The sequence below is a fragment of the Canis lupus genome, chromosome 4 (genome assembly GCF_003254725.2).
Source record: "Canis lupus dingo isolate Sandy chromosome 4, ASM325472v2, whole genome shotgun sequence".
NCBI classification, from domain to species: Eukaryota; Metazoa; Chordata; class Mammalia; order Carnivora; family Canidae; genus Canis; species Canis lupus.
Window position 1 is genome coordinate 42,830,940 of NC_064246.1, and position 7,550 is coordinate 42,838,489.

Genomic DNA, 7,550 nt, shown 5'->3' on the forward strand with positions numbered 1-7,550 from the left:
TAGCAAAGAGGGAAACTGAGGAAAAAAGAGACAAACAATTAAAAGACCATGAAGATAGATTAAGGGAAATAAACGACAGCCTGAGAAAGAAAAACCTACGTTTAATTGGGGTTCCCGAGGACGCCGAAAGGGACAGAGGGCCAGATTATGTATTTGAACAAATTCTAGCTGAAAACTTTCCTAATCTGGGAAGAGAAACAGGCATTCAGATCCAGGAAATAGAGAGATCCCCGCCTAAAATCAATAAAAACCGTTCAACACCTCGACATTTAATAGTGAAGCTTGCAAATTCCAAAGATAAAGAGAAGATCCTTAAAGCAGCAAGAGACAAGAAATCCCTGACTTTTATGGGGAGGAGTATTAGGGTAACAGCAGACCTCTCCACAGAGACCTGGCAGGCCAGAAAGGGCTGGCAGGATATATTCAGGGTCCTAAATGAGAAGAACATGCAACCAAGAATACTTTATCCAGCAAGGCTCTCATTCAAAATGGAAGGAGACATAAAGAGCTTCCAAGACAGGCAGCAACTAAAAGAATATGTGACCTCCAAACCAGCTCTGCAAGAAATTTTAAGGGGGGCTCTTAAAATTCCCCTTTAAGAAGAAGTTCAGTGGAACAGTCCACAAAAACAAGGACTGAATAGATATCATGATGACACTAAACTCATATCTCTCAATAGTAACTCTGAATGTGAAAGGGCTTAATGACCCCATCAAAAGGCGCAGGGTTTCAGACTGGATAAAAAAGCAGGACCCATCTATTTGCTGTCTACAAGAGACTCATTTTAGACAGAAGGACACCTACAGCCTGAAAATAAAAGGTTAGAGAACCATTTACCATTCGAATGGTCCTCAAAAGAAAGCAGGGGTAGCCATTCTTATATCAGATAAACTAAAATTTACCCCAAAGACTGTAGTGAGAGATGAAGAGGGACACTATATCATACTTAAAGGATCTATCCAACAAGAGGACTTAACAATCCTCAATATATATGCCCCGAATGTGGGAGCTGCCAAATATATCAATCAATTATTAACCAAAGTGAAGAAATACTTAGATAATAATACACTTATACTTGGTGACTTCAATCTAGCTCTTTCTATACTCGATAGGTCTTCTAAGCACAACATCTCCAAAGAAACAAGAGCTTTAAATGATACACTGGACCAGATGGATTTCACAGATATCTACAGAACTTTACATCCAAACTCAACTGAATACACATTCTTCTCAAGCGCACATGGAACTTTCTCCAGAATAGACCACATATTGGGTCACAAATCGGGTCTGAACCGATACCAAAAGATTGGGATTGTCCCCTGCATATTCTCAGACCATAATGCCTTGAAATTAGAACTAAATCACAACAAGAAGTTTGGAAGGACCTCAAACACGTGGAGGTTAAGGACCATCCAGCTAAAAGATAAAAGGGTCAACCAGGAAATTAAGGAAGAATTAAAAAGATTCATGGAAACTAATGAGAATGAAGATACAACCGTTCAAAATCTTTGGGATGCAGCAAAAGCAGTCCTAAGGGGGAAATACATCGCAATACAAGCATCCATTCAAAAACTGGAAAGAACTCAAATACAAAAGCTAACCTTACACATAAAGGAGCTAGAGAAAAAAACAGCAAATAGATCCTACACCCAAGAGAAGAAGGGAGTTAATAAAGATTCGAGCAGAACTCAACGAAATCGAGACCAGAAGAACTGTGGAACGGATCAACAGAACCAGGAGTTGGTTCTTTGAAAGAATTAGTAAGATAGATAAACCATTAGCCAGCCTTATTAAAAAGAAGAGAGAGAAGACTCAAATTAATAAAATCATGAATGAGAAAGGAGAGATCACTACCAACACCAAGGAAATACAAACGATTTTAAAAACATATTATGAACAGCTATACGCCAATAAATTAGGCAATCTAGAAGAAATGGACGCATTCCTAGAAAGCCACAAACTACCAAAACTGGAACAGGAAGAAATAGAAAACCTGAACAGGCCAATAACCAGGGAGGAAATTGAAGCAGTCATCACAAACCTCCCAAGACACAAGAGTCCAGGGCCAGATGGCTTCCCAGGGGAATTCTATCAAACGTTTAAAGAAGAAACCATACCTATTCTCCTAAAGCTGTTTGGAAAGATAGAAAGAGATGGAGTACTTCCAAATTCGTTCTATGAGGCCAGCATCACCTTAATTCCAAAACCAGACAAAGACCCCACCAAAAAGGAGAATTACAGACCAATATCCCTGATGAACATGGATGCAAAAATTCTCAACAAGATACTGGCCAATAGGATCCAACAGTACATTAAGAAAATTATTCACCATGACCAAGTAGGATTTATCCCTGGGACACAAGGCTGGTTCAACACCCGTAAAACAATCAATGTGATTCATCATATCAGCAAGAGAAAAACCAAGAACCATATGATCCTCTCATTGGATGCAGAGAAAGCATTTGACAAAATACAGCATCCATTCCTGATCAAAACTCTTCAGAGTGTAGGGATAGAGGGAACATTCCTCGACATCTTAAAAGCCATCTATGAAAAGCCCACAGCAAATATCATTCTCAATGGGGAAGCACTGGGAGCCTTTCCCCTAAGATCAGGAACAAGACAGGGATGTCCACTCTCACCACTGCTGTTCAACATAGTACTGGAAGTCCTAGCCTCAGCAATCAGACAACAAAAAGACATTAAAGGCATTCAAATTGGCAAAGAAGAAGTCAAACTCTCCCTCTTCACCGATGACATGATACTCTACATAGAAAACCCAAAAGTCTCCACCCCAAGATTGCTAGAACTCATACAGCAATTCGGTAGCCTGGCAGGATACAAAATCAATGCCCAGAAGTCAGTGGCATTTCTATACACTAAAAATGAGACTGAAGAAAGAGAAATTAAGGAGTCAATCCCATTTACAATTGCACCCCAAAGCATAAGATACCTAGGAATAAACCTAACCAAAGATGTAAAGGATCTATACCCTCAAAACTATAGAACACTTCTGAAAGAAATTGAGGAAGACACAAAGAGATGGAAAAATATTCCATGCTCATGGATTGGCAGAATTAATATTGTGAAAATGTCAATGTTACCCAGGGCAATATACACGTTTAATGCAATCCCTATCAAAATACCATGGACTTTCTTCAGAGAGTTAGAACAAATTATTTTAAGATTTGTGTGGAATCAGAAAAGACCCCGAATAGCCAGGGGAATTTTAAAAAAGAAAACCATATCTGGGGGCATCACAATGCCAGATTTCAGGTTGTACTACAAAGCTGTGACCATCAAGACAGTGTGGCACTGGCACAAAAACAGACACATAGATCAGTGGAACAGAATAGAGAATCCAGAAGTGGACCCTGAACTTTATGGGCAACTAATATTCGATAAATGCGGAAAGACTATCCATTGGAAGAAAGACAGTCTCTTCAATAAATGGTGCTGGGAAAATTGGACATCCACATGCAGAAGAATGAAACTAGACCACTCTCTTGCACCATACACAAAGATAAACTCAAAATGGATGAAAGATCTAAATGTGAGACAAGATTCCATCAAAATCCTAGAGGAGAACACAGGCAACACCCTTTTTGAACTCGGCCATAGTAACTTCTTGTAAGATACATCCACGAAAGCAAAAGAAACAAAAGCAAAAATGAACTATTGGGACTTCATCAAGATAAGAAGCTTTTGCACAGCAAAGGATACAGTCAACAAAACTCAAAGACAACCTACAGAATGGGAGAAGATATTTGCAAATGACATATCAGATAAAGGGCTAGTTTCCAAGATCTATAAAGAACTTATTAAACTCAACACCAAAGAAACAAACAATCCAATCATGAAATGGGCAAAAGACATGAACAGAAATCTCACAGAGGAAGACATAGACATGGCCAACATGCATATGAGAAAATGCTCTGCATCACTTGCCATCAGGGAAATACAAATCAAAACCACAATGAGATACCACCTCACACCAGTGAGAATGGGGCAAATTAACAAGGCAGGAAACAACAAATGTTGGAGAGGATGCAGAGAAAAGGGAACCCTCATGCACTGTTGGTGGGAATGTGAACTGGTGCAGCCACTCTGGAAAACTGTGTGGAGGTTCCTCAAACAGTTAAAAATATACCTGCCCTACGACCCAGCAATTGCACTGTTGGGGATTGACCCCAAAGATACAAATGCAATGAAACGCCGGGACACCTGCACCCCGATGTTTATAGCAGCAATGGCCACGATAGCCAAACTGTGGAAGGAGCCTCGGTGTCCAACGAAAGATGAATGGATAAAGAAGATGTGGTTTATGTATACAATGGAATATTACTCAGCTATTAGAAATGACAAATACCCACCATTTGCTTCAACGTGGATGGAACTGGAGGGTATTATGCTGAGTGAAGTAAGTCAGTCGGAGAAGGACAAACATTATATGTTCTCATTCATGTGGGGAATATAAATAATAGTGAAAGGGAATATAAGGGAAGGGAGAAGAAATGTGTGGGAAATATCAGAAAGGGAGACAGAACGTAAAGACTGCTAACTCTGGGAAACGAACTAGGGGTGGTAGAAGGGGAGGAGGGCGGGGGGTGGGAGTGAATGGGTGACGGGCACTGGGGGTTATTCTGTATGTTAGTAAATTGAACACCAATAAAAAATAAATTTAAAAAAAAATAAAGTTGGTACAGAATACTCCAAAAAAATAAAAAATAAAAATAAAAATAAAAAAATTAAGCATGCTCACTTCAACAGCACATATACTGATATTGGAATGATAGAGAGAAGGTTAGCATGGCCCCCGTGCAAAAATGACACGTAAATTTGTGAAGCGTTCCATGTTTTTGTTTTTGTTTTGTTTTGTTTTTTGTTTTTAGTTAAACATCATAGAATTGGAGAGACATGGTTTAACAGAAGTTAAATATAAAAGCAACTACAACTAAGTTGACTACAAGCTCAATATTATCAATAATATGGCAAATCTACCACTTAATCATTGATTCCATTCAAAGAAATTCAGCATCATACACAATGAACATGACAGTCTCAAAGTGTTCTGGGCTGGTCAATCTTTACCTGGAATTTCACATTCAGTTCTGAACATTATATTTTGAAAAGAACCTTGACAAACTAAAAGCCATCTGGGAAACATTCCCAGGATGGTAAAAAGCTCAAAATATTATGCAAGAAATGCTTTGGAGATACTGGAGAGTCTATACCAAGGAAAGAAAACAAATGGGAAATATTATAATGAAGGATCCAGTTGGGAAAAAGCTTTAACTTAGTCTGTGTAGATCCAAATAGCAGACCACAGACCATGCAAGGAAGACATCTCGTAGGGCAAATGGATGGATGTGAATGCTAAAGAAGCCTACTTTTTAACAAGTACAGAGTTAATATGGATCTTATATACTTTATTTCTCACAAAACCTCTTTAGATAGTAAGCACTGCTACCACTATTTACAGATATAAAAAATTTTAGCTTAAAAATTAAAATAACTTGCCCAAGGTCCTAAAACTAGTAAGTTCCTAATCAGGGATGCATCCTGACAATCCTAAATTATAGGTATTATTTCAGTTATGAAATAATCTGAATTATTAAATTTGCTAAAGGTCAAAGGTAATTACTTGGTGGAACTGGCTTAATAAACACTTAACTTGTGCCAGGACCTGGGCAATATATTTCACAAGTACAGTTTATTTTAACACAAATGTGTTAAAGGGTATTGTTGTGAAGGGTATTGTTATTCCCTTCTAACAGATAAGGATATTGAGGCATAGATAGGTAAAGCAACTTGCTCAAAATCATAAGTGACTGAGATGAGATGAAAACCCAGGTCCATGTGGCTTAACCACATGAGGCTTTTGAGGCTATGAGGGTTATGCTGCCTCTCCTAGAGAAGCAGAAATAATTTTCTACCAACTAAATCTCTCTAAAAATGCTTGTAGAAGCAGCCAGGTCTTCACCACTGAACTGGTCCAAGTAGAGGCTGGTGGGCCTGTGTGAGGGTAGAGCTATGATGAGCTACCTGGAAACTTCAAACCTCTATGATTCTGTCAAATTTGTTTTTCAGATTCATTCTTCACAGGACATGCTAAGTACCAAATAGGCACTCGGTAAGTAGCTGTTGACTTGAATGGAATAGAAGTCCTCTCTCTAGAAGGGAACCCCTAGGGGCTTTGCTGTGGGAGTTGTGGCTTTGCAAATGAACTTTCTAGCTATTTGTGTCAAGGCTGAATTAGAGGGAGGCGGGCTTCCCAGCATAACTAGCAATTAGAGTCCAACCCAAAAATTCATACATTGGACTGGCTGCTTGCGTGGGAAGGAGAGGGAAGGAGGCACTTTCAAGGGATAAACTAGAGACAGCCATAGGCAGCAGCTCTGTGAGCCGTGGCCACAAGAACAGCCTGGACAGCTGGCCTCAGTCTTGATTTGGATTAAGATGTTTATTCTGCTCTGCCTCCCAGGCCTCTCCCTTCCTGCCCCAAGGGCTGTCCACTCAAGTATCTGAAGAGGTGATTAATTTGATACAGACTCTCAGAACCTGCCAAGAAATGTTCTCGGACTAAGACTCACACTGGGGGTGAAAGATACCCTCCCAGTGGTACCATATAGAAATTCCCTCCCTTTGCTCACTCCTATAGTTGAAAGGTCATGATCCATGAAAAAATCTGAATTAAATGCATGCCATGCTGAGCTTTTGCCTAAGCATAGATTTAACTGGCACCGTGAATGTAGGGAGATCATGTAACCCAAGTCTTAATTTGGGGTTCCCTGGGAGCAAGTTTTCTGAGAGGAATAAGCGTAGATTGTACATTTGATTTTTAGAGAGGATAAAAAGTCCTCTTGCTCAATGCCCACCCCACTGGTTTATCATAAATACCCAAATTATTACTTCCTTGCATTAAAGCAATGGTTCTCAAACATTTTGGTCTCAAATCTCATTTATACTCTTAAAAATAGTGGAGGATCCCAAAGAGCCTTTGTGTGAGTTATACCTCTCAATATTTACCATATTGGAAATTAAAACAGAAAATTTTAAAACTTCAATTCATTAATTCCTTTTAAATAATAATATATTATCCTATGTTAACATAGTATTTTTCTGAAAAATAATATATTTTCTAAAACAAAAATACTTCATTGAGAAGACTGTCAGCTTTACAGTTTTGAAAATCTCTTTAATGTCTGGCTTAATAGAAGGCAGCTGGATTCTAAGATCTGCTTCTGCTTTTAATCTGTTGTGATATGTTATTTGGGTTGAAGGTTATGAAGAAAATCCCACCTCACTGTATGTAATTAGAGAAATACTCCAAGAGAGGAGTATTTCAACAGCCTTTTTAGATAACTGTGGTGATTTTTTTTAGCACACCAAAACAAGTTATAGTATGTAACCTGACCCCATATCAATGAACTTTTCATACTCTATTACATTAAAATCCATTGATATGTCCTCCACTTTGAATAGATCTTCTACCCATGCATGGTTTTATGATATCATACATACATTAATCATTTAGGAAATATTGATTC

The 7,550-nt window shown here is 38.6% G+C and overlaps 1 non-coding gene across 1 annotated transcript; it reads left to right on the forward strand.

The window, feature by feature from the left end:
• Positions 1-4,754: 4,754 nt before the first annotated feature.
• Positions 4,755-4,861, forward strand: LOC112652087 (U6 spliceosomal RNA). Its single transcript, XR_003131239.1, has one exon. It is a non-coding gene; the product is annotated as a U6 spliceosomal RNA (small nuclear RNA).
• The last annotated feature ends 2,689 nt before the right edge of the window (positions 4,862-7,550 follow it).